The sequence below is a fragment of the Lepidochelys kempii genome, chromosome 9, assembly GCF_965140285.1.
Source record: "Lepidochelys kempii isolate rLepKem1 chromosome 9, rLepKem1.hap1, whole genome shotgun sequence".
Taxonomy (NCBI): domain Eukaryota; kingdom Metazoa; phylum Chordata; order Testudines; family Cheloniidae; genus Lepidochelys; species Lepidochelys kempii.
In genome coordinates, this window is record NC_136388.1 from 86,897,649 (window position 1) to 86,925,291 (window position 27,643).

Sequence of the window (27,643 nt, forward strand, 5' to 3'; positions counted from 1 at the left end):
ACCTGGCATTTTATGATGGAGGGACTTGCCCTCAACTAAGTAGCACTCATTAGGCAAAGGACATGGGTTCTAGAACCCCGAAGTTGATAGAGGCTGGGCACAGGGATGCATACCTAGTGGTGTGGGCACCTTCTGGGGGCCCTAAACACCAATTTCACCCCCTTCTCACTCAACTGTGTAATATCGCAGCTAATTTTGATTCCATTAGGAGTCTGGTTACAGGCTGCTGAGCTGAATTCCCTTTGGGCCAACGTTACACCAGTACTGAGGTTCCCCTACTATGAGCTGAAATTGCGAAAGAGCTAAAATTACTAAGAGCTGAAATCACAGAGTGCTAAGTAGTGGTGGGAGGCTGAAGATATATTGGTGAATGGTTAGCGGGACGTCTGCTGGAGATGAGTGGCTCTCAGGATGGCTGGCGGAGTGGCTTGTGGTGAAGGCTGCAGCAGACCCCTGCGGAAAGGCAGGGCAGTTGGCCATCGACACAAGCAGCAGAGTACATAAGGTGCCCCCATACCTCCCTGCTTTTCCATCCAGGCAGGGAGGTAAACTCTGTCAATGAACTTTCGAACTCTGGGGCTGCACTGAACTTTTGGGACTTTGGATGACTTTTGGGTTGCTGGACTCGAGAACGAAAGGGAAAGGACATAGCCCAATCTGCTTGGGGGTGGGTCTTCTGGTTCGTGGTTTGTGTTTATGAGCTCTAATTGTGGTGTTTCCCCAACATAATGCTGCATTGTTTCTCTCCTATATTAAAAGGTTGGGTTTTTTGTTGTTTTTTTTTTTTTGCTTTACTCAGACTCTGTTCTTGCAAAAGGGGAAGTATTGCCTCTTAGAGGCACACAGGGGGGTGGTATGTAATTGTCCCAGGTCACTGGGTGGGGGCTCGAGCCAGTTTTGCATTGTGTTATTGAAATGGAACCCCTAGATACTAAACCCAGCCCTTGTTGCTGCCAACTCTGACGGGCAGAAGAGTTACAGATTTAATAATTTTATTAAGATGATGTTAAAATAAAAATAAAACAGTACAGAGTATGAGCATAGAAGTTTCTGGTTATCAGGGAATAAGGTACAGATTATCAAGGGGTGCAAAGTTCGGTTTAGGATCAGGTGGCGTAAGGAATACATAATCTGCACTATCCCTGATGGGGGTAAAAGGTTAACAGGTCAAAGTACAGACATTGAGATATGGGGGTATGTTGTTCATATAATGGCTATGTTCAGATGTGGAGTATAATGAGTGTATACGATGATGAGGATGGATTTACCCTCATTTGGTGCGATTTAATGTTCAGTGAGTTTATGGTTCCAGTTCATATGGTCCAATGGAAAAAGTCTCTCAGTCCCTTTATCATAGTTGATGCACAATGGTCCAAACAGATACTTTTAATCTTGCATTGAAATCTTATTCTTTGTATTTTTGACCAAAACTAACATGGCACCATTTCTGTGACTCAGTGGCCCTAGCTCTGCAGAAAAATAAAAGCATTAAAATGCTAAGTAATGTATGACACCTACTAGTGCAAGAACAAGGTCTAGTATTCAAAAAATGAATAATAGTGTTGTAATAACTTATTCAGTTCTTTGGGGGGAGGGAGGGGTTTCTGGTTTTACACTTTCTACGAAAATACATTCTTTACTCATTTCCAAGGGCAGCAGGAACAGCTTTTCCATAGAGTCGGACGTTCATTATCTGTATAACCTTACATTGGTAACACTCTCTCTGAGATGTTTTTTTATAGATACTAACTACTTGGGCAAATAGACCAGGTGACAGATTTTCATATGACAACAATGTTTTCTAATGTTCAAGAGAAACTTTCCATTTAACCGCCAAAATGAGCCAACACATCACCTTACTTTTTCTACCCATCAGTGTCAAGTGATCTTTTGCAATCTCCTGCGTGGATACATTATTCTATATTGCTTGTACAATGGCTTACTACACTGACAGGGCACATTTTGTAGAGCTTTGTTTCTTTTACCATACATCATTATATTTGATTGTGGAAGCAAATTTCCACATGCAACCTGTGGTTGTTTACACACTATTAACCGTACCTTTGTCACATACGGATATTGCCATCTATTTCATATGTGCCAGAATCAAGGAAAAATGGATTCAAAAATCAAACACACATTTCCTTTAGGCCTGTTAAAGTAGTTCTTACTAAATGCTTTTTTGAGACCATAACGTAGTCCCATAGTTAGAAGAATATAATGTGATATCTCAAATACCATGGATACATTTTAACTTTTTATTGATAAATACCATGTGTCTTCTTCAGTTTTAACTTTTCCAACTTCAACACACTTGTAGGTCATGACATGATTAGAGGTCGCGGCAAATTTTTAACAAAAATAGGAAATTCTCAGAATGCAACATTTTGAGAGTCGTTAAAACTCTGTCAAATTCAGCAAATAATTTCATCTCCAAGAAAACCTGAAACTTCATTTCAGAAATGTCAAAACAGTTCACTTCAACATTTTCGTAATAAAAATATTGATTCAAAACAACATTTTTGTTTCAAAATATGGACTCATCAATTTTTTTCATTTTAAATGTTTTTGAATCAACATTTTAGATTTTAAAATGTTTTAATTTTTTTTTCATTTTGGCATAAAAAAATGGGGGTTGGGGAATCAATTTAGGTTTAAAATGAACGAATTGCCTTCTGGCATTTTTTGATTTGACCTTTGACCAAAAAACCCACAATTATTTGTTCATCTTTATACATGCTACCATTTTCAAAATTGGGAGATTGGTTTCACTCTCCATTAATCTGTTTGCATGTAATATATTAATAGACTTTGCTAACATCATTTAATATTGGTGAAGATTTTGAAGAGTACAAAGGTCAGAACTAGCTTTTTGTTTCACTTTGTGTAGTTTTACTAATAATGATATTTAAAAAATAAAAACACAAGATAAAGGCATTTCCTGGTTAAGATCAAATGATGTGATCTTTATTTGGGATTGTTTTCAATCAGATATCTAAATTATCTGACTATCTTCATAAAATTTGACTAGGTTGGCAGTTACTCATGTAAAACTCATATCACCTTGTGAGAGGATATAATGGTGCACTCATAGCAGAAAAGCATGATTTTTCTAGTGAATTTTGAATTTAGTGGTCTTTGTGGGAGGAAAGTCTTCACCCTTGAACACCTTTTTAAGGAAGGAACTTGAATACAGTGTCATTAAAAATTAGCCCTGTGATGTGTTGAACCCCCCATCCAGGATGCCACATGATGTGCTAGGGTTCCACTGGTTCTGCCCATTCCACCAACGTGGGATTCCTCACTCTATCCTAGCTGTGCCAGGCCCTCAAGCCATCTCTAGCATACACAGAGGTAAGGCCACACCCATCTGCAGACACAGACTGAAATCAGCTCTGTGTGGGAAGATTCAGCCCGTGGATGTACTTAACACTCATGTGCACACCTCCTTTGTAGTGCAAACCCAAAATAATATTGTCTTGTGCTGTATAGAGAGAGATGCACAGTGCAAATTCATAAAAATCACCCCCTTCCTCAATGTGGAGAGAGATATGCACAGCTTCCCCCCCCCCCCATATGAATTGTACAAACTGGGATTTGTAAAAAAACAAAAAATAAGTTTATTAACTACAAAAGGTAAATTTTAAGTGATTAAAGGGATTAGCAACCAGAACAAAGCAGATTACTGAGCAAATAATTCAAAACACGCAAACTAAGCTTAATAAACTCAAGGATCAGATTACAAAATGTGATTTCTCACCCTAAATGTTGTTTTAGGCAGGTTTCAGAGTTTCTGTAGCTTAGAGTTCCAATTATTTATCTTTGCAGACTAGATCCCTGTCTCAGCCTGGACTCAGCCCTTGGCTATCCCTCATCTTAGTTCCTTTTCCTTCAGGTGTTTTTAGCAATCTTCCTTTTTGGATTGGGAGGCAGTAGAGAAGAGTCTTGATGACTTACTTCCCAGCCTTAAATAGAATTCACATAATGTGGGAATCTTTTGTTTCCCAATCTGACCTCTCAGCCCCTCTTAATGGCAAAACCATGAAAACCCAAGATGGGAGTCTAGTACCAGGTGACATGATCACCCAACACTGTAGTGTCAAAGCAGCACCCCCAGGAGCTTCTCAGGAAGGCAGGAGATTAGTATCTTCAAGTCTTATTGTTCTTCCTAATGGCCCATTGAGGCTGATTGCATGCTGTCTGGTAGGCGTTCCCCCAAATACACACACAGTTGTAATTGTTACATAGTCAATATTCCTAACGTCAAATACAGAAATGATACATGTATACACATTGAATAATCACTTTAAGCAAATCATAACCTTTCCAATGATACCTTACATGACCCATCTTGCAAAAAACATAACTTAGTTATGCCATATTCATATCACAGCAATATTTCTATGAAGAATATGGTGTGTAACGTCACAAGCCCACAGCCTAAATTTAAACCTTAAGTTCAATTTTTTCCATTTAATCATTTGTAGTCTGTTGGTTTGCTGATTCCAATATTTAAGGTTCAATCCTTCAGTCTTCACTCATTGGGGTAGTGGTTCAAGGGTTATACCCTTCCTTAATCTGTAGCTGTACTTTCCCTCTTGGAAATACCATAGCCTCAGTTTTAGTATTTTCTGGCATCTCCCCATTGTATTGGTCTTAAATGAAAGTGTTAAGATGACAGAAATTAATCTAAGAAAGTGCGAGAGATCTATAAAGAAAATATTGCCAAAACACTTCAAACAAATGCAAATAGCTTTCCAAATGTACCATTCTACCAGTCCAGCAGTTAAAAGAGCTGCTGGTTTTCATCCTACTTTTCAAACTAGCTTGTGAAGCGTGGGCCATCTGTCTTCTCAACTCTGCATCATGAGTCACTTTATTTCTATTCACATAATATCTAGCAGCTCACTCTCTCTCCTCTTTCTTTCTTTTCTTTTTTTTCCCCAAACCATTCCCCCCCCCCAAGCTTTGTTAGCATAGAATTACTGGGTTGTGATTTTTTTAAAACATTCATGTGTAGCTACCAAGCAAAATTCAATATAATTTTAAGTCTGAATAGTCTAAACAGTTTATATTTTCACTGAATCCCCTGCATGTTCCAATTACTATGAACACAGTTGTAAATATCTGTAGGGCTTCAGAATGCAATTTTTTTACTTCCCAGTAGTTTTCACCTTATATCAGTGTAGAAGATGTCAGCATTGTTTGTGATTTTTGTTAAGGGAAATATTGCAAAAGGGAAGTGTAGCAGGGTGGTTACCCGCTCTGGCCCTGACAGGGCTGAAGCCAGCCCTGGGAGAGGGCTGGGGCTGTGGAGAAAAGCCCAGGCTGATGAAGGGAGCAGGCCCAGCTGGCCCCTATAAGAGGCTGTGAGCCAGGAGCCCCGTCAGTGTACCTCTGCCTGTAGAGGGAGAAGGGCCCAGCTGCAAGATGCCGAGCAGGATGCCCAGATTGGAGCAGGGCTGGGGAAGGGCCAGAGGAGCTGGGAGCTCCGGCCTGGAAAGCCTCAGGCTGCAGGCCTGACTACAGGCCAAATAGGTGCAGGGTTGCAGGGGGGCAGCCCATGGGTAGGCGGAGGCAGCAGGTCCAAAACCCCCTTGCCTGTGATGAGTGGCGTATACACTGCAGTCTGCCCCTGATATAAGGGGCTAAGTGGGGACTGGCAGTAGCCCAGACTGAGCTGAGGTGGGGTTAGCGGGTGGGGGCTCCCCTGGGTGGGGAGACCCAGAATCTGAGAGTGTGGGGGTACTGCCAGGGGGGCAGCACCCCAGAGAAAGGGGCACTGGGTCCTGGGAGGGACATGGGGGCCGGCGATAAGGTGGATCACCGGCCTGCAGTGGGCAGTCCGGTGGCTGGACGAGCTAATTCCCAACTACTACCAGCAGGAGGCGCCACAGGGGTGAGTCTGAACCTTTACAGGAAGATACTCTGTTTGAAGATTATCCTAATCTTTCCTTCCTCCCCTCTTTTGGAAAGCTTCAATGAAGGGGAGAAGGGAAAACCAATCTTGTTTTAAAGAAAAATGGAAAACCAAATCCTTTGGTTGAAAAGTGGAAAAGCAGCAACACAAAGCTTTCGGCTGAAAATTTTGATTCAGAAATGGGACCATGATGCCTCATACTCACATTCTCTTTTGTGTATAGTCTATATCTCCCATGATGCATCATGGTCACTCCTCTGAACCAAAACAGTATATTATGGGAGGCCTAGCCATATTACTTCACGGGAGAGAAATAATCCAGCAGAGGAACTCTGCCCATTGAGGAGAATAGCAGTAGAAGGCACTGGGGCAGCATTTGTCAAACAATACTTTTTGGTTTTCTGCGCCAAAACCTGAAAACATTTTGGCTTGGGAGCGTTCAGTTTTTCAGCAAAAAGCTGAAAATTTCTAGGAAACCAGACGCTCTTTTTTTTAGAAAAAAAATTAAAAAGTTTAATCAAAAACCAAATTTTCCTTTGAAAAACAGGTTATATAAGAAGTCCACCAGTCCTGCTCAATAGACACACGAAAAAGGGCTGTAGCTAACCAAAGTGTACAAACCTTCACAGGGGGTTGTGCAATTTTTTTCCTTAGTTTTGATTCATGTTAAGAGTTGTTGAAAGCCAAAATGAAACTCAATTTGAAACTATCCTCGTTTCAAACACAATCCAGACTCATCCCCTTCCTGGTGTTCAGGTTATTAAGACAGAAACTAACAATCCACTCAGTCCTTTCTTCAGGCTGTTCAGCCCACATCCTAGATCTGATTTCTAGAAAGTCGTGCCTATCTCTCTTATATCCTGCTGAGGTAATGAACAAACTGCCTCAGTAGGTCACCATAACCCATTTAACCCTTTCCCAGAAGGATCAACATCTGTTATCAGGGTGGGGTGTTTCAGGCAAATATTGACAGCTTATTGTACAGAGTTTTTCTGCTTTTGATTAGAAACTAAATGAGACTGCACCTTTCATGTGGGTTTGATGTGAAAGAATAAGCTTGCACCTTAGGAAACCTTTAAATGAAGCTGACTTAGTATTGCAGTTAAGTCTGAGGCTCACGTAGTACGGGCTGTCTTTTGACCATGTTTCACACTGCTCCAATGACAGATTTTCCTGCCACTTTCCACAGTGCTAAGACTATGTCTACACACTGGGTGCCTCAGCAGCACAGCTACAGCACTGCAGCAATGCCACTGTTGCAGCGTAGTGTAGATGCTTCCTGCAGCGACGGAAGGGGTTTTGCTGGTGTTGTAGGTAATCAGTGGTGGCTAAGTTATCTAAACTATTCTTCCATCATGAGGTTAGCTCAGCATAGCTATGGTGCTCAGGAATGTAATTTTTTCACGTCCCTAAGTGCCATAATAATGTTGACCTAACTTATAACTGTAGGCCAGGTGAATATTAAATGCTATTCATTAATTTCCTGCAGTCATTGGGTAACATACTTTCAATAGAAACTATAATTTAAGAAAGTATAATTCAAGGGTTTGAACCAAATATTTCCCAAAACCCCAAGTTTCCTTTGGGATCCACTAGTATGGATGTCTGCCCCACTAGTAAAGTCTACAGTGTGGCTTGACTAGCAAATGAGATCCTAAAGCATGGTATAATCTCCCATCTCTCTCGAACTGTAGGATGAGAAATTCACCTAACAAACAATTTCTGTTCTTCCACAAAGGAAATTAAAGTACATGCAAATATTGTGGTTATGTGCTTTTATTTAATTCTAGTTTTTCCAGTGTAAATTTATAGGTACATTAGCTGTAGCCCTCAGGCAACTGGCAAATTTTGAGTATCCTGACCTAGATGGATCAAATATTACCCAACTAGTGTTATGAAGCACACTTAGGGATGTTTTCTCTCCTAGGGGGAATGCTTTACTATTTCTGTTCATAATTTACTCCGCGAATTTGTTTATTAAGTATTCTTGGCATTTCTTTTATCTTACCATGAGATTCTGCTTGGGAGCAGGGATGTACATCTTTATTCTTAGGAAAGAAAAGTTGCTCTGAATTTTACTTTGAAGCACCCAGTGATATAACTGAAATGTCATGAATAATTAATTTAACTAAACATTGATGCAAAAGCCCCTAGAAATAATCCAGTAACTTCAGATTTTGTAAATAAAAGCAAGTTAAAAGAGTACATTTGATGCATTTTCAAATATAATTTTATATATCCACTAAAGTAGGCAGGAATGTTATTCTGGTGCATATGGGACACTCCATATAGGACTGGAATAAAGAGCATACACCCTAATACAGGCTCCTCATTTGGGAGTAAGAGTATGAAAACTGATATCCCACACTAGCTGGTCCTTGGCAGCAACAGGAGCATTGGATGCAAAAAGCCCAGAGCCTTTCAGCTCATAGAGAGAGATTTTGAAGTGTCTGAATAGCTTTGACTTTCAGTGGTTTTCACAATCTCCGTCTTACTTCAATCACTTTAGATAGCGACGCAGCAGCAGTAGTAGTATATAGATCCCTTTCTCTGTTTGCAAACAATTAATAGATTAATGAAAATCAAATTATTTGTAATTATTAAATGAAAAATATATGAGAGAGAATTTAAGCATAAAAGTTTTTGTGAACTGTTCACTCAGCTGTCGCTTTTGATGCGCAGTGGGTCACATGTTGTTGCTGTTCCCCAGTTGGTAAATGAAATTTTAATCTGGAAACTAGCAAATATATAAATACTTTTGTTCATGCATGAATGCACTTTTTGTTTTTGAATATGGGTATTCATATGAAGAATATTCATTCCCTAAAGTTCATGTTGACAAAAACCCATTTGTGAATAACAGATAACAAGGTGCACAGACGTTTGCTAATTATCAGCTATTTTGAATTCGTATTTGAATCCTTCCTGTGCCATCAAACATTGCTTAGGGGACCAGAAAGGCTCCACCATGCCTGTCTATTTTGGGCTGTTCTTTGCATGTCTTTCTTGTTGTTAAGTCCTGTAAGTTTTCCTTTCTCACTTTTGTTCAACAAAGGGATTAATTCAGCCAACCTCTTTTACCTGTTCCTGCAGCTGCCCAGTGGCACACCTGCCATGGCAGACTCTCTGGCTTCTTTCTTAACACATAGCTCTGATATTTCCATCTTCTGTTCTGTACAAATCTGGAAAGAAGGGGTTGTTGAACTTTGACAAATTTCTGTATTAGTAGTAAATTTCATTTCATGTAATATTTAGTATTTTCCTGCAGCATTTGCTTTCAAAAGCATTTAAACATCTGTTTGTACATTTTGTAGATTCCAGCCTTGGCATCCATATGGTAAGGTGAAAATAACATTTGAGTTGAAAATTTAGTTTGGTCTTTAGATTTGTAGATTTTTCTATGATCAGTTTTTTTTAAGTTGGTGAATGCAGCTTCCATCTATGAAATAAAGTCACTAATGTGTAATTTTTTAATGGTGAGAGAAATTAACCATTGGAACAGTCCACCAAGAGTTGTGGTGGATTCTTCAGCACTGACCATTTTTAAATCAAGATTGTATTTTCTAAAAGATGTGCTCTAGGAATTATTTTTATGAAGTTTGATGGTTTATACAGAAGGTCAGGCTAGATGATCACAGTGGTCCCTACTTCCCTTGGAATCTATGAATCTATGGACATCCCTATTGGCTTGCACGTTATTGCTGAGATCTGTGAATTAACTCACCTTTTGTATTTCTGTGCTTTCTAATGTAATGCTTGAGTTTGGTTTTGCTGCGGTTTTCATTAGATTTGATTTTTCATGACTAATTATTAACCCCATCAGCTCTGTGATGCTGGACTTTTGGTCTTTGCTTGCATATTAGCTGAGTTGTTACTGAGGAGCAATATCATCAGAAAAATCTGAACCTCCTAATGTACTATTGTTGATCCATATGATGCCTGTGTTGTATCTGTCTAGGATTTTTCTTGTAACGAAGAGGCAATGCCTAACGAGAGGTGAGAGAATGCATTCTTGTTTGATTTAACACAGACATTGGTATCATTTACTCACGTCTGCACTTAGTTTGACTGTGCAAGCTGAACTGTTATATCAAGCCCTGGTGGTGTTTTTCATTGGTGTGCTATCAAATGCTTTCTTAAAATCTATGAAGTTTACAACATATGGTATTTGCCTTTGATGCTCTCTGCAATGATTATTCTTAGGGTGAAAATCTGGTCGATGAATGATCTTATGAGTCAAAATCCAGCTGGCTTTTTTTCTTAGCTTTGCCTCTATGACTTTCTTTATTCTGCCTAAGATGACATTACAGAAGACTTTGCCTATCACTGAAAGGAGTGTAAAGCCTCATGAGTTTTTATAGTTCCTTAAGTCACCTTTCTTTAGTATTTTAATCCCAATGCCATTTTTACACTTTTTTAAAGGCTTTTTCCTGGTCCTATGCTTTGTAGAAAAAATTGGTATTTTTTATCAGTGGTTTCCTCACTGCAAGCTTTCAACATTTCCCTAGTGACTCAGTCTATACCGTCAGCTTTCCTAGGATTTAACGTTTTTATTGCGTCTTTCACTTCTTTGTACATGAGATGTTAAAATGTCTAGTTCTGGACACTTTGACAAATAAATAAAGTCCACAGTTTCTTGTGGGCTTGGTGTGTTGCACCTTTTGAATGTGATTTTCCCCATTGCTCATTGTTCTTTTTCTGTTGTAAAGGTCTTTCCTTCTTTACCCATACCAGGCTTTCCAGTTGACATAAACTTGATAGTTAAAACCTTGTTGAGCTGATAATGTTTTAACTCTCATCTCTTTCAACAGCTGCTCCAGCTTCTTTGATGATGATGTTCATGTTTTTTTTTCTTCTCTTTTTCTTGCACAATTTTTTACTGTTTTGTCCTCTGTTTTATATAGATTCTTTTCTGCTTCTTTTTTCCAGAGGGGATTGCTTTGGCTTGGTTTTTCTCTTTTCTTCATACAGTTCCGAATATCCACAGACCTTTAGGTTTGCTTGTCTGGATACCAACTATGGTTATTGCGGCATCTATGATACTGTCATACAGAAGGGATTATGAAATTTCAATGTTGACTATTTGTGGTGGATCTAAGTTTTGTAGCACTTAAAATTATTTCAATTTGAAGTTGCTGCTGTTAGCCTTTTAATGTTAATTTTCTTTGTGTTTTTCTTCATTTTGTTCTTCAGTCTTGTGAACACAATTTCTGTGTGGCTTCTGATGTCGGTTGCTCTGTGTGTTCTGATGGCCTGAAGAACTGCTCTTATTTTCCTTCCAATATATAGATGATCAGTCTGCTTCCTGATGACTCCATCTGGGGGATTTCTATTTACTTTGTGTGGGAATAGTATTCCACGAATTATGAGCCTTGATACCAGTCATGGTTCTACTAGTCTTTCATCATTATGTTTTTGGGAACCAAGTTTGTGCTTCCCTATGATTCCTCCACTCTGTTTGCCCCAGCCTTGGCACAAAGTTCCTTTTACTAAACATATGTCATGCTTGGGAACATTATCAGTGTTTGTAGGCAATTGTAGAACAGATCTGTGGTTCTATCATAGTTGTCTGTGGGTGTATAATATTGTCATTTTCATGTATCTTGTTTGAAACCTAGCATGGAGCAATCTGTTAAATGACTCAAGTCTGGTAAGCGATTTTTCTGCTTTGGAAGTAATAATTAATGTTAATTTCTCTGAGACATAACCATCTTGCCTTCCCAAATACATTATCACTTTGTTTTCATTTTTGAATTGCTTTTTATCAACTCCTGACCATCAACATTTTTGAATTCCAAGGATTCTGAGATTATATTCTTCTGTCTATTTAATTACCTGCATGGTTTTTATTGCTGCAGCCATTTCTAGTATTCCTGAAATCTACTTTCAGAATTGTCTTTACCTTTAGTAAAGAGCTTCTGAAGTCTTGACTTCTTAATGACTTTCACCAAGACTCATAATTTCTACTGAGACAGTCCATTACTTTGTCAGGAATGTGTGGAATGGCTACCTTGTTGTGTTTTTATAATTCTTTTATGATGATCATTGATCTATCACTGATCCTGGACGACTGCTTCTCATCTGATCCCTACCCTTTGACCTGCCCCTCTCCAGGTGACTGCATGAGAAGTTAAAACTCCCACCATCATAGCTCTTAGGGTCATTGAAGCACACAAGCCTTCCCACCATGCCAAGGTGCAGTCCCAAGGAAAGGATTTTGAATTCATATGAATGCTTGCCATTCTTCAGTATTTGTCCATTTTAAGTTACAATGTTTAATGAGGAAATCTCATACTGAAGACATTTTTTCCATTATATTCCACTTAAGTGTAAATGCATTTGTGCTCCTTTGAGTCTGATGTCTAAGATCTTTGTTACAGTGACATTGGGTGGACGTAGGAGACCTCTTAAAATTGCCAAGGAATAACTGGCGGAAGACAATGACAGAGGATATTTAAGTGCTCCTGAAAGGAAAGAAAGTAATGAAATACCCTGTTCCACCAAACATACATTCTCAGCTTATACATTCTCTCATACATTCTCTTATGCTCTCTCCTTAGCTTATTGACTGCCAAGGGGCCATTGTGCAAACAAGGAATCCTCCAGTTTAGCTTCTCTGTCCGTGTACCTATACTGGGGGATATGAGGGATGATACAAACCCAACTAGAGGGGGGGTCTAGTCCAGTCTGTAATGTTTTGACTATTATGAACTATAAAGGCATTCATTCTAGTGTTTGAATGCCATCTCTGATGGCCCATGAGAGTGCAGAGAGCTGTGTGTACCAAGCAAAGAAGCAATCTTTTATCCCCACCACCACCACCACCACCACCCTGGATTCTTGACAAAAAAAAATGTTTAAAACAAAATAAACCCCACCACCAACCCAAGATTATCACAGTAGTAAACTGGATAGCAGATACAAAGGTGCATGTGGATGGAAAATAAATCATACAGGTAGAAGTTCTGCTATCTGAGGAACATGGTGATATTTTAAGATGGCTGCAATAAAGCTATTAATCTAAAATTTGGAAAAGCAAACACCACTTTTCAAAGGATGAACTGGTCAAACAGCGGTTTGCGTCTCAAACTGAAGGTCAGGCTATATCATGAAATTGTCTTGAGTATGATACTGTACAAAACAGAGACTTAGCTGATGACAGTGGCTGACAAAAAGAGACTGGAAGCTGCCCATCACAGATGGCTGAGGAGGATATTTCACGGGAAGGAAGCTGACAAAGCAGAAATGTTAGAAAATATCAAAGAAAGAAGGCTCAGGTAGTTTGGTCCCATACACTGTATGGAAGATAGGAGACATGCTAAGCAAGCATCAAATTGGGTACTCAAGGAAGGTCAAGGAATAAGTGGCAGAAGACATTGATGGAGGATATTGAATCACCTAGAAAGAAGTTCCACAACTAATTAGCAGCTATAATCAATAGAGGAACTGGACTGCCCAATATGTCAGTGGTACGGAGGAATTCAAGTCTAGTGTAAGTTAAACACTTCTGTTATCTTTAGGTCACAAGACAGAGACATCACAATATGAGGCTAAAATAGATGTCTTAAAGAATCAAAAGGCCATATAATCTACTGAAGAAGAAAAATTAGAACATAATTGCGTATGTAAAATGTTCTAAAATTGAAGGATTAAACAGAATATAGTGTAACTATAGTTTTATTTTAACAAAAATTGTTTACCATTTTTCATGATTATGAAAAACATTATGCTGTAAATATAAATCAGAGCATACTCAATAATGATGAATATGTTTGAAAAAACACATCAGTTATTGATTCAGAAATCTTAAACAGTAAAACAAGTATTGAGATAAAAATTAATTGTGTGGTCACAAAAAACAAATTAGAAAATGAGTATAAACCTTTGGAGTACTGAGGACTGTTTTTTTGTTCTCATACAATGTCAGTTAGTGAAGAATAATGTGCTTATGTGGGTTTTCCCTACGATCCTGAAAAGCACTACTGGATTAAGACCGCTTCCATGGGAAGGGTTAGTGTTAGCAGGAGGCCTACCTAGTCACAAGCACCTTCAGCTGAGACCTGCTTCCAGATGCAAACTTCTAGTGCGCATGAGGGGCAAGAATTCCTACCACCTTGGCCAAAAGACAGTGTTTAGGAGGGCCAGCAAGCAGGAAGACCTGGCCACTTCCTTCTCCCTGGCTCATATTTACTGTTTCTGTCTTTGGATCTGTAGTCTGAAAATAGGAGGCCACTTCTTACAACCCAATTCTGCCAGCCCTTGTAGAGGGCCTCTGAAAGGAGATTTCTCCTCCCACACCAGCTGAAGACTGTTTGTTTGTATAGCACGCTTTCTACCTGGGCAGAGGGCCAGAGTCAGAGCATGTAAGCATGGAAATGTTGTGGTTAATACAGCCCTGCCCTGAATTGCCCAGTCTAACACCCCATCTACCTCAGATAGAATAAATGGAATGCAGGTACAGATCAGACCATTCACAGATGAGATCACAGGTCCTATTTAAAAAAAAAAGCTACATTTTTTGATCAAATGAACACACAACAACTGATTATTTGATTTTTAAAATGAATTAGGCTTGCAGCTTTAGCTTTGTTTGCATTGCCAGAGTATTATTTTTAGCAGTCTGTATCTATGGCAAAGGATGCGTTGTTGTGGATGTGGAAACGGACAGAATCCTTACAGTGACATGACACTAGTATTCATCCATCTCTGAAAAAGAGGAAAATAATCCTCGTAAGAGTGTTGAGTATTCAGTAGGTAACATAGGGATCACAGTTTTGATTCACTGAATAGTATTCCTGGAATACGTTAGAAAGCATATTATCAGCAGATGGTTGAGAAAAATTAAATAAGCTATGGAGAGAAAGCAGACAACCTTTCGGTGTGTTCAGCTTTGTGCTAATCACTCCCATTTCAAGACTAGTAAAACAAAAATAAATGAAGAGAAAAGAAGGTTCATCTGTATCCAGATAATTTTAATAAATAAAAAGTAAAGGGTAAATCCATGCAAAGCCATTGGGTCTCTTTGTAACAGTAGCCTTGCTCTTTTATCAGTACATCAGATTCAGATATAATTGTATTTGTCATTTACTCCTGAACACAAGAGATTGTTTAAAAAAAATACTTGAAAATTGTAATTTAAAATCTATTTTCACATTTAATACTGCCTAATGCTTTTAATTAATCTGACTGTCCTTAATTACTTCTGTAATTTTTACCATGCGTAAATGGCTAATTAAAGTATTAAAACATCCTCAGATGCAGTCTGGAATTAAATATATAAATGTTCTGTGGCTGATTAAAAGGATTACATGAAAAGATAGTAGGGGTTCAGGTATGAATTGTTTCTGAATGTAAATTCAGACAGATTGGCCACAGCAGGAAGGGGTTAGTGTGAGAGAGAGGGTTACAGTACCTAGATGGTCAGGGCAGTTTTTATGACTGCCAGAGCCCCAACAGAGTTTAGAGTAGAGACGCTAAACCCACGAAAAAAATGCAGAAATCGGGCTTGTTTTTGGCTTAATTGGCTTGTGAGTTACTTGTTTGGCTTGTAGCTTGTTGCTTCTATTTTTTGATCGGCTCCCGGAAAGCGGGGGCAAGGGGGCAGTAGAGTCAGGGGTGCACAGCAGGCCCACCACAGTCCCAGACTGCATGTTGGGGGGGATCTAGTAACACAGAGTGTTGGGTTTCTTAGGGAATGGCTTGTTTTGGCCTTGTTTTGAAATGGGATTAGCTTGATTTTTTTGGTTTATTGTGAAAGTCGTGGTTCTTATTGACCGCATGAAAACTGGCAACTGTGGTTTAGAGCAGCTAGTCGGATAGTCATGAATTGCTAGACTGCTGTGTGTTCTGGACATTTCTCCAGCCTCAACATGGGAGGGACAAGATGGCAAAGGAGTCAGTCAGAATCTACAGCCACTGAAGGAATCCCTTACTGGGGAAATACAGACAGTTTCCATTCCATCTGCAGTGAGTGCTGTGAAGGGAGTAGGAGGGGACAGAGATCTGGCCCAGTGGTGCAAGTACATTTTTAATTTTTACCAGTACACATAGGCGACTCATGGGAGGGACATGAAGGGGGGCACCAGCTGAAGGGGGGGCACATGATCTCCGCAGATGATTCTTCCTCTCCCCAGCCCGGCCCCCTGCCGCACTCTCCCGGTCCCCACCCCATCCCCATCCCACGTTGTCTGGAGAGGCAGGGCTCTGTCGGGTTGTGCTGGATACCGATTTCTGAACGGCAGGGCTCTCCGGGGAACCGCAGGGGCAAAAGGAGCAGAATGTGGGGCCACGCCAGCAGCTTCTTCAGCAGGCAGGGTTGTACAGACCCAAGACAGGAGATGCAGCTGTGTGGAAGGGCTGGGGGTGGGACAGCCACACTGGAGGAGCTGCCAGCGTGGGCCCACCCGACATCCCCATGTTCTGCTCCTTTTGCTGCTGCGGGTCCTGAGAGAGCCCTGCGGTTCTGAAAATGAGTACCGGCAATAAATATCTTAATCATATGGTGCGCCTAACTGTACCTGCTTATTTGCGCCACTGATCCGGCCCCATGTTTGGTAGGAAAGGAGAAGGCTGACATTTTTATCAGTCCCAGAATACCATGGTGATGAGCATAATATAAATATAAAAATAGAATAAGTTGGTATCCTTCCCAGGGACACCATCAGTCCAGGAGAAGTCTCCATTCAAATTATCCACAGTATCATAGAAAAGAACACCGAGTCTCTTGAGCAGGTTTTCATTCAGGTTTTTAACTGTGATAACCACAGCTGTTGATTGAGAGATTCAAGAAATGTGTAGTGAAGAAATCTAAAACATCAACTTTATTCCAGTTTTCAACTGTCCAGGAAATAACTTCATTTGAAAGACCACAGAACCTATGAACCAGGGGCTACCAACTGACGTATTTTGATGCACAGAACCATCATTGTCATTACTTAGATAGTGCCAAATTTGTGCTAGGCCCTTTAAAAGTAGGTAAAATAATTAGATTTCTGTCCTGAAGAGTATACAACCAGACATTGCTTGAGGCTCGCATTCCAGAACGGAATCTTGCAGACAAGGAGCAGCAACTCTTCTGAGTTGGCAGGGCCATTAGCCATTCATGAAAGGCTTAAATTCTTTTCTCTTCCTGGACTATCTCCACTTCAGATAAATGGGGCTTAATTCACTGAATGTATAGAAACCCTCATCACTTTTTTTTTGTCCTTCTTTCCCAGCATGCAACAAAAGACAAGCCATCATCAGTAATTCAACAATCTTCTGGACAGTCATTGTGCCTCCTGCAAGCATATTCCAAGGGCTTTATTCCAGGTTCTTTGTTGAAAAGACTGTCAGACACAGACCTTCCATTGCAAAATCTGTTGGTATGTAAAACTAGAGTGAGCACAGAAAACATGCCACTTCTCATTTAAGCAGTCACCCCTTGATATTGCCTCTGTGCCACTAACCAGGAAACCGTTATCTCCATTTCCTACCAGCAATGTTCCCTAAGATTGGTGGCTCCTGGAAACCACTCTGTGGGCATGCTCTGTGGCCTATGGCTAGTACCAGCTAAGAATGGATTATTTAGTGGTAGAGATCCGTGTTTTTTTGTTTTGGGGTGGGGGTTGGATCTGGAAGACCAGTTTCTAGTGCCAGGGGTGTGCACAATTCTGCTAGTGTTTGTCTACTGTCTGCAGTATGTGGATTTATTATAGCTTGTACCAGCTGCCTTTGGTCACAAAACTGTTCCAACAGCCTATAATTGCTGTAACCCAGAGGGTTCCCAGCCATACCCTCTCTTTCCTGTCACTCCACCTGTACCGGGAGATCAGGAGGAGGGTGGTGAATACCAGGTCCTTGGCCCAGGGTTTTCCTCCTACTTTGGTGAATGCCTATTTGACTAGGTAAGCCAACTTTACAGCTCCTTTCTGCCAGTGGAGTGGTGCAATGGGTCTATATTGTTACTGAGAATCAAGGCCTTGTTTTTAATGGTTTTTTCATAATGTAAATCATGAGCAGTGGCATTAGAAGGTATCACTGGGCTCATTACGTGGTTTTTATTGCTGCTTAACTATTAGACATATTTTACGGCTTTGTACTTTAATTGATTTTTAGCTGAAGTTAGGTTACAAACAGAAAATGTGCATCTTTAATATTCTTTTTCATAAACCAGCTTCTTACAAAAAATTATCTATCTACTTTGAGTATTAGCAGTTCTGTCCTTCACACCATACTGTATATTTTATTGGATATTGCATTTCAGTTTTTGAGAATTATCCCCAGAGATCCTGAAAATCTTACAGACAAAGTTCAATTTCCTTTGTCTTCATTGACATTTTGACTTAATTAGCTAAAATGATAATATCTCCCTAAAGTATGGGTAATTATCATTGGCATCATTTTTGCTGAGATAGGTGGCATATTCAGAATCTTCTTACAGCTTTATTATGAACTTATTTTAAACTGATAGTATGTCTTACAGAATCTTCATATTCACTTACTCTAAGTTATAAAATTGTTCCTTCAGAATTATCTGACATCCTTCAGACTATCCCATGCCAATTAGATGGACCAGTGGCAACAATCCAGTATGCAGTCTCTCTCTTCATCTTAGCCCCAGGATATGTGCGTGGGGATGTTATAGGTGGGACTGGTACAGCCATCTATTAAGGTTGATTGAATGAATCTGCTCTGGGGATGAATTAGAGTTATGTAATGAAGTAAGTTGTTAACTGTAGGACCCCTGTTTCATCAGTTTGATGCAGAAGTTGGAATGTGTATAGTGGATGAGGCAGGGGATTGCAGGGATAGAAAAGGGAGGGGGGCATGTCTCGGGGTAATGCAGTTGAATTCTTCCCTGGAAAATTGGAATCTATATTTTTACCTCTGCAACAGAGATCCTGTGTGAAGTTAGGCAAGGCACTTAAACCAGACTTTTCGTAGCTGATCGCTACTGGTGGGTTTGGCATTATTTGCGTGCCTAACTTCATACCCTGCGGTCTGATTTGCAGAACTGCTAAGCACTCACATTGAAAAGTGAAATCAGTGAAAGCTGTACTTGAATAGATAAAGTGCTAAGTACTCTGAAAAATCAGGTCTCAGGTATCTCAGATTAGGCACCCAAAATAAATGGATACTGTTGATCTCTCTGTAATTCAGTTCCCCATCTGTAAAATGGGGATAATACTACTTCATGTCACAAGAGTGCTGTGAAAATAAAGTCATTTATGTCTGTGAAACACTTGGATACTATAGCGATAAGCACCATAGAAAAGCCCATGAGCAAATTAAGAGTTCTTTCTTCAGAGCAGGGTTTGAATTATATGTGGAAACTGAGGCATGGGGCCCCACACTAAATAGTGAGAAGAAACCAAAATATTGAATAGCTGCTTATTAAGTAGTAGTGTCTTTCTATGCACTGAATGAGACAGGGATCCTGTGTGTGATCATGTAATTAAAGAATGTGTCATAATGGGGATGAATTAAGGAAGCACAAGGAACTTTAATTCTGGCATTTCCTAACTTCTGAGTGCTTGACTTTTCAACCTTTTGAGTTGATAGTGCATACACAGTCTGGTCCGCATTAGTAGTCATGAGAGGCTCAAGCATGATTATTGAGGATGGACTCCTCAGAGATTTTGGCAGCTAAAATCTGAGAAGTCTCTGCTGAGCATGTGTGAACTGCAAGTTTGCAAAAGCTTATAACTTGGACAAAGCTGGACAGACTTTCAGGGGCATGCAAAAGGCACAGTCCTGATGGAACAGTCGCCCCTGCCAAAATTCAAATGTTAACATATTTTTTTCCCTACCCTCATTCTTGGAAATGGCACAACAGTTGTAGCTGAAATTTTCCAGTAAAAGTCTGCCTGATGCAGACAGTCAGCATATAAAATGACAGCCCAAATGGTTAAAATTTGGCAAATTTATAAGCAACTGAAAACAGGGTCTTACAATGGACATATCAGACAACCTTAATAGTTGATAGTATGTATGTTATAGCAACTCGTGTTGAGCATAACTGCTATCATTCAGATTGGAATTTGGTTACATTCTATAGCTTGTTCTCAGATTCATTATTTTCTAAAACATGCTCTCGGAGCTGAAATTTTCTATTCTCAAGTTTATTTCCAAAATTGATTTTTTTTTCTGGAGTTTCAGCAAAATTTGTTCTGTAGCTTTGGTAGAGGGTAGAAAAAATACTTTCCTATTGTCTTTTTTAAAAAAGTCAGGATTCTTTTTCTCTTCAAAAGGATCAAAAATGGCTGAATGTTGCAATTTGAATCTCTGTCTCTAATGATGTCTTAATGAGCAATTATATGCTTTCTAAGTTTTGAAAAATAAATTGGCTTTTAAATAAAGTTATAAATGTTTGAAAATACATTACTGAACATGCAAAGTGCAAAATTTAATTAAACTCTGAGCTGCATGTTTAAAGCTTGATCCTTTGAGATGCAGAGCACTTTGGAGGTGCTCCACACACCCAACTCGCAGGGAAGTTGCTAGTTGTTCAGGGTATCTAACACCTTTCCCAGGAAGCACTCCACATCTTGAGGCATCACTCTTTTAAAGATGGGTGCATTTCTCACCTTTATATGTGAACTGAGTAGCTATTTGATTACAGGATTCCCTAACCCCAGTTGATGAATCTGGATATTTTAAAAGGCCAAATTGTTTTCCAGAGAGATGAATTTACAAGCTGTACTAATGAAGCCAAGAGAGCTTGTAAACTGCACAAGCTTGAGGGGCTCTTGATTTCCGCCCCCCACCCCTTTTTTTTTTATTGGCAGGAAGTGAGGGATTAAGTGCAAAAATCTTGTTAAAGGATTTTTAACTGTGAGATCAAGCATTCAGTATTGCTCAAGAATACTTATAACTGAGGAATTATATAACAGAAAATTTGATTTAACACCTTTAATATTATATTAATGCTAATTCATAGTTTAAATCACACTTGTGATGCTGATACCCATGTGAAAAATTTTATTTTCACTGCCTCACATGCACTCTACCCACCTATCTATTCCCCTAGGACATATTCTAGGATTACAAGCCCAATACAGCTTCAAACTGCTGTCATTTTTCTTTACGTCCCATTTGAGTATGCCAGTCTGAAATTTGCTTGCAAAGCCACAATAATTGTGTGTGCAAATTAGATGTGCAATTGCATCAGGTCACTTAGAAAATTAGACCCCGTGTTTTTATGTTTGCATGCTTATCTACATCAACACATTATTAAAGGAGCATATTTAAAATTGAAATAAGGAGATTCAGCAGTTGTTCTCTTAGCAATATTAACTTACCTGCATTGTTGGGAAAACATTGTAGAGTGATGATATATCCTTAAAAGTGACAGAGAGCTCCAACTTTTCTCGTCAACTTTTTTTTTCCATCATCTGGCTATCATGTAAAGTGCTAGTTTGGTATACCTGTCTGTAAATAACCCCAATAATTCATGTCCTATAGGCTAACCGGTAATCAAAATACAAATTATGGATTATAGAACCTTGGCTTTTCTTGTTGTTTTATTCAACTTTATAAACTGTAGCATTCTGCTACGTACTCACAAAGCTTACCTCCAGAACTTTGGAGAGGAGTGATTTTTCTGCATTGTTACAATTCTAAACCACATACCTCTGTAGAGATGTAGAAAAACCTAGCTGAACCTATGAAATTCTGCAGAACCACAGTATATAGCATATATACCCTATAACACAGCAACACGCTACTCAAAAGCAATTGTATCGCTTCTACCTTCATTATTTTGATAGAAATATAATCGAGCTCACTAAGTGACTGTTCCTCATTGAGCTGGTAACCACTATGGAGTTTAAAGGTCAGACATGTCTGAGTTATTTGTAGGTAAAACAGTCTTATGGATTTTATTGTAAAATGGGAAAAGCTACTCATCTCATTCAAAAAGGGCTGAACAGATTCAGCTCAAACTTTCACACACAAAAATCTGCTTTGTAAAACCAAATACAGCAATTTTTAGGAGAAAAATTGAATAATTTAGAAAGTGAACAAGAGAAAATAAGGATTATAAGAAAAGGTGAGCTGCAGTTTTATTTTTAATAAGTAGGTACAAATGTCCAGATTAGAACACATTCTCCACACCAGATCTGAATTTATCAGGGAATTTCTGCTTGCATATTATTAGTTGAAGAGGCAATGGTCAATAAACAGGTACTTGCTGTGGTCAGCTTTCCCACTGAGTTATGGCAGATTGTATATATGTATGCAATATTGGAGATAAAATAATTGAAACTAGATTAAAAACACAGTCACTTGCCGTGTGTGTGTGTGTGTGTACATTTTTATCTGTAAATTTATATTCAGTGGGTGGTATGACAGCTGCTTTTGGAGAAAGCAGCTTGGCGGGTTCTGAACTTGAGGTGACATTGAATACAGTTGCAACACATGCTCCACTGCAGTGCCAGAAAATGCCATCAGAAAATGATGAACATCTGCCCAGAAGCACTCTTCTGGAAGATTCTAGCAAAATTTGGAAAACCGCTCAAGCAATGGAAGAAATTATGCTTATTTTAGCTATCAACACCACACAGTGTGGTGTTTGAGCAAAATGAACAATTGGGAACAAATAAAAGAGAGACAAATGCCTCCTGCTAGAGCGCAGCAAGGCTTGCAGCTGCAACCTCCTAGTGATTTAGATAATGAGAAACAAGCACCGCCATCTTCTGTTGAGTATCCATTTATGCTATTTTGCAAATATCTGGTGTGTTCTCTGATGCAGCAGATACACTTGTGGCTCAGATAATAAATTTCAAAAGTTGTTCTTCTGTGCTGCCCATCCAGAACTTTTTCTATCAGTCAGTGGCAGTGCAGCATTCACTCAAACTGGAAATAAGAGAGAAACGTTCGGCCTTTCATGGTTCTTCAGTACCTCCAGAGTTAAAGGTAGCTGCAGTGAATTAAACAACATTATTATCAAAGAAGCCACAATTTGAACACTGAGTTCTGGTGTCACAAAGAATGCAATATTAATATTAAACTACTGTAACATGAATTCTTAGTTTTAAATTGTTTTAGTATTTTTACAGCACTGGAATGTCTGAAATCCTAAAAGCTAGCCAACTTAGTTTTTTACTTATTTGTTTTTCTTTTAATTACCTACAAGGTCATAAATAAAGAGAAGTTGCCAGTTACATTAAAAGGAATTTAAACCTTGATCCTGCAGTGTGATCTATGTAGACAGACCCCTGAGTCCACATGGACTGACATCACCTTCAGTCGGAGTGCACCTGGCACCTGCATGTATCTTATTGCAGGACCCGTGCCAAAAGATGCATAGCTCAAGAAACTAAATATGCAGAGAGAATATTGTTCTCCTGATGGGCCCAATCCACAATGCTTTTCGAAATACCCTTCATCCTAGGAAATTTTGGATTCCAACCACAAAGTTACATTTTATAGGTTGGGCCAATCTTCTGTATTCTCCTGTTAAAATACTGCTGCTGTCCTCTTCAAAATGAAAGCCGTTGTTGCAAAATTCTAACTGGAATTTTAAAAATTCATAGGGAAAATGGCTGCTAAATCATTGGAAATTTATAGCACATTGTTCTCCTTTCCTATATTCTGAAATAGGTATGATCATGTTAAAGGCACAACATGCACATTTTTTGGAAAGAGTAATAACATCACTAGTCATTTTCATGATGTTCAAGTACTGCGGATATATAAAGGAGGCTCCAAAAGGTACACGTGGGTTACAACAAGGTGTTCTACTGCATTATATGTATAGCTTGTGCTAAGACAGGAAACAGGAACTTGAAAACAATCATGAATAGAGGTTTACTTCACCATAATTAATATTTTGATGGTAAAACATGAGCTTGATGTTGAGAGATTTACATTAGATAAAATATGCCAGAACAAATCATCCCAGATATACTAAGCCGTCCAGTATTTCTGTACAAATAGTTTGTTTTATGTGAATGACAATGGCACAGGTGACATTTGCTGGAAGCCTACTCTAACTTGCATGTCTGACTTTTTTCAGTTACATATGGGTTTTCATTATAGAAATAATACTTATTTTTAGTTTATCTCAGTTCTAGTCGTTAAACCCTGGTTTACCCTTGTATTCTTTTTTGCCCTCTTCCCAGCATGGTATATGGTAAAACTATACAGCTGTATCACATAAGTAGTTATAAAATTTGGTGTCAATATGTTACAGAGAGATGTAACACACATTCAAATTGAGGAAGCAGACCACCTGAGGAGAGAGAAACTTTGAATCTTGTAACCACTTCAGGCATCTCTTTTTTTATATATATATATATATATATATATATATATATATATATATATTCTCCACAGGTTAACTGATTACTCTTACAATGATTTAAAATGCTGTGTATTATCAAATATAGGACAGATAACAGTTGGAAAAGATAGGTTTATATTCTTGAGTATTAAATGCTTCAGGTGACCCAGAGGGGAACATTGTTTCGTTTACACCCAAGCCACGCTGTTGAAATCAAGCCACCCCTTTGGTGAAGTCATTGGGATGGCATAGATTAAGGTAAGGCAGAATCTGCTAAACATTGCACTATGACAAAGCACACTAATGTTAATTTATGAAATGTGTGTGTACACAGTGCTTTTACGAATATGCATATGTTATTGTTACCACAGCTATTCGTGTATTATGATCAAAATCCGAATCTGATTCCTCCAATCTTTATAAACAGGTTTTTCAGACCTGTTAAGTATGCTGCTTAAAATGGAAAAATTTGGAATCTCTGTGCTCATTTCATTTGAAGTTTCACATCTAAAAGTCCAGCAAACCAAGCCCCACTTTAAATACTGATACATTTTGAATTTTAATAGACTTTATTACAGGCCTTCAAATTAAAAGCTGTCAGGAGAGATAAAAGGTTGGGGATTTGGATTCAAAGGAACTTTGATTAGACATAAAGGTCAGCAATGGTGGCAAAAAGTCGATGCATCTAAATTGAGCATAAACCTCTGTAAGAGAATATGCTAATCTTTCGTGTAAAGTACTTGTCAGGCTGATCTTGGCTCATATCCATAACAGTTAAACTATTTTCTGTGATAAAATTTTTACAAATGGTAATCCACGTGTAATTTGCCTGTCAAGGGTCTGCAATTTATTTTTACAAATATTAGATTTTAACTGGTAAAGGAGCATGCTATGCTATGTAATGTGTTCCGGATGTCTAAACTTTGTTTTAGAATCTTTAGTTCAGTTTTCAGCTGCAGCATTTTTCTTTAAATAAAATGTTATTAAAAAACATTCCAAATATCATTGGTATTTGTAAAACCTAGGCATAAATGTATAAATTACACTTTAATAAGGCTGCTACTTGATACGCTTAGAGTTATAATATCTGTTAATATTTCCAAAAGTAAAATTAAGATTCTGTGCTGTTTGTGAGCAAACTCATTAAAAACATAAAAGGATGACAGGATGAAAAAGGATTTACATTTGTAGAATCTCATGTAAAATTATGAGAAGTGACAGGCTCCATTTTTTTTGGGTGCTGGAATCAAGGTTGCATGTCTAAATCATAGTGACAGTGTGGCTGGATTCTGCAATGCTAAGAACTAATGGGAAATTAATAGAGTGTAATACAGGCCTATTGAATTCAGTCTAACTTTGCAGGTTTGATATGTAAGAACAGAAGACATAATTTCCATCTTTGTTTAGTGTCCTGGACAGCCAGCTTCACTAGCATCTCAGTATGGTCAGGATTAAAAATGTGATGAATAGCACCACAGTACCTTCTTGACAGCTTTTCTGTTCAAATACACATTTCTGTCACTGCCCCAGAATGTTTGAAGGAGCATTCAGAGATGAAATATTGTAGCTGCAACAACTCCAGTGTGAAGCTATTATGTTTTGAAAGGAAAAATAATTACAAACTGTACATCTCATAGGCACATATCTGTATTAATAATGCATAGTAATAAATACACTGGAGTATACTAATGAAATGTTATTGAACATTAAAGTTTGGGAACCAGAGGGTTATGAATCTGTCAAGAAAAATGTCAATGCATCTGTCCAATTTTAGATATATCTACCTGTTTTAGGCAAATAAATATTTGGGAGCATTATGATATATTATGATTTATACTAGCTTTCATATTCTTTCTCCAGGATATTTTTTCAAAGTTGAGATTTTTGAAACATCCATCCATCTCTGTATTTTCACTTCACCCCCAAAAGAATATTTCCTTTCACCTAAAAGAATCTCATTATTAACTCAAAAAACCCTTTAAATTGTTTCTGGTAAAAATGCATGATTTTTTTTTATAGGAATGCCCTACAGAAGGAATACTGTGGTTCTCGGTACAGCAAAGTAGGTCAGAACTTCAGAGTCTGGCAGATGTGATTTCAAAAAACCCCTACCCTGAGCTACTCATGAATAAAAATGAAGGAGGAAGGCCGATTAGTATAATGAAATGCTTGAAGTTGAAGACCTAATACCTGTAGTAATATTCCCCTTTGTACCTGATCATTAATGGGAAAGAGGGATATCCCTTATTTCATTTTAATGCATTTCCACCCCATTGCAAAGAATCTGGCAGACAAACTGCACGATAGTACCTTTAGCCATTCCTTTATGGAGTCCTACTTCCTGGGTCCCCTTGCGTTACAGTGACAATGGAGCAAATGATGGCTGAATCTCAGTCATGGTTGACATTTAATCTCATGTTCATTGGTTTTCCTTAAGATTTGGTCTACTATTATCACTCTTAAAATATCAGTAATTACCCACTAGCAATCACCTCAGTTATCTCATACCACTATGTATCAATAGGTATCTCCTATTCTAAGTAGAAACAAACACTGGTATTTCAAATACCATTTTTGTGGGTATTGAGTTTTTCATAATGGAAATCATGTTGAAATAAGGATACAAACAATTTACCTGCTCAATAGAAATGTCTACAACTTTTGCGTGAAAGTGTTTCATGTTGCAATCTACCATATATTTTAGTGAGACTGTAACAATCTGATGTTCGTTAACAATTTGCTGGACAGGTAAAATAGTATTATATCAGACAAAACACACACCCCCCCAAGAAAATAAGAATGAGAAAATGCAACTGTAGCAAAGCCTCAGTCTTATTGGGATTTATTTATGTATGTCTAAAATTTGGTGTTAACGGGGCCATGACCATGCTGCAAAGAATCTCTGCGTGTTTCCCCATCTTCTGAACCAATTCAGAGTAAAGAGACCACCTAATTTCACAGAACATTGATTGCATCCCTGCTAAAATAATGTACTAGTTTTATTTGTTCTTGGCTTAATCTGTCAACCTTATGAAGCTCACTATTTCAACATTTGGGATCCTTCCCATAAAATTGATAAATTTGCTTAGGAAGTCTGAACAGCTAAACTACTTGAAGAGTTTATGCTAGTGAAAGCTTACAGATATTTATGTAAAGAAGGGAAAATAGCCCCCCTTCTGTGAGCAACAGCCATTCTCAGAGCCAGACTGATTTGTGTGACAGGAAAATCTTTTTTTAATGACTTCCTTTTTAATAAAATGAGTGGCATCATTGGAACCTAAAAGTTCCTCGGATGTTCTCCCCACAGCTGGATGGATGTTTGGAATGCAGAAGGTGAGGAACAAGGGAATGGAGAATCAATGGGTTACTTAGCACAGAGCAGCAGCTAAGCAGAGGAAAAATTACCTTCACTGCTCAAATAATTTTGGAATTTTTCTGTCTTGCCTACATATTTTGCT

General features: G+C 38.6%; 1 protein-coding gene across 10 annotated transcripts in view; it reads left to right on the forward strand.

Annotated features, from left to right (window-relative positions):
• Nucleotides 1-27,643, forward strand: part of TENM1 (teneurin transmembrane protein 1) — a 1,397,628-nt gene that overhangs the window by 536,506 nt on the left and 833,479 nt on the right. The gene's annotated exons all lie outside the window — the stretch shown is intronic.